Source organism: Seriola lalandi, unplaced genomic scaffold (genome assembly GCF_002814215.2).
Source record: "Seriola lalandi dorsalis isolate HSWRI2012SDOR001 ecotype SW California unplaced genomic scaffold, Sedor1 jcf7180002054899, whole genome shotgun sequence".
NCBI classification, from domain to species: domain Eukaryota; kingdom Metazoa; phylum Chordata; class Actinopteri; order Carangiformes; family Carangidae; genus Seriola; species Seriola lalandi.
The window spans coordinates 541,666-542,067 of NW_019525451.1; the positions used below are offsets into that span (position 1 = coordinate 541,666).

Genomic DNA, 402 nt, shown 5'->3' on the forward strand with positions numbered 1-402 from the left:
CATATTTGTATTAGTAACTGTATTTTATCACGACGGTCATTCCTGTGGCTCCGTCCGTCTCACCTCGTCTCGTAGATGTCGTGCCGGATCAAGTGGAACGCTCTTATTTTAAAGCCTCTGCAGCCGTTTCCTGTCTCGTTTCTCTGAGCGGTACATTGCAGCGACTCCCTTTTGAAGAGAGTACTGTTAAAACAAGTTATGCAAATTACCCATGGTGCCTCACACATCAGAGAAGGCTGCAGTACAAAAAAAAAAGTGAAACTCTCTCACACACACACACACACACACACACACGCCTTGCCTGCCTTTGTGCTATACATTTCGCCGCGAGCAGTGATGCTGAAACTGCAACAGGGAGACGATGGCCTTTGAAGTCATCCCAACCTGTGACATGCCCCCCCC

General features: G+C 48.3%; 1 protein-coding gene across 1 annotated transcript in view; it reads right to left on the reverse strand.

Annotated features, from left to right (window-relative positions):
• bmpr2b (bone morphogenetic protein receptor, type II b (serine/threonine kinase)) overlaps positions 1–402 on the reverse strand; it is a 32,920-nt gene that overhangs the window by 6,605 nt on the left and 25,913 nt on the right. The window lies entirely within an intron of this gene.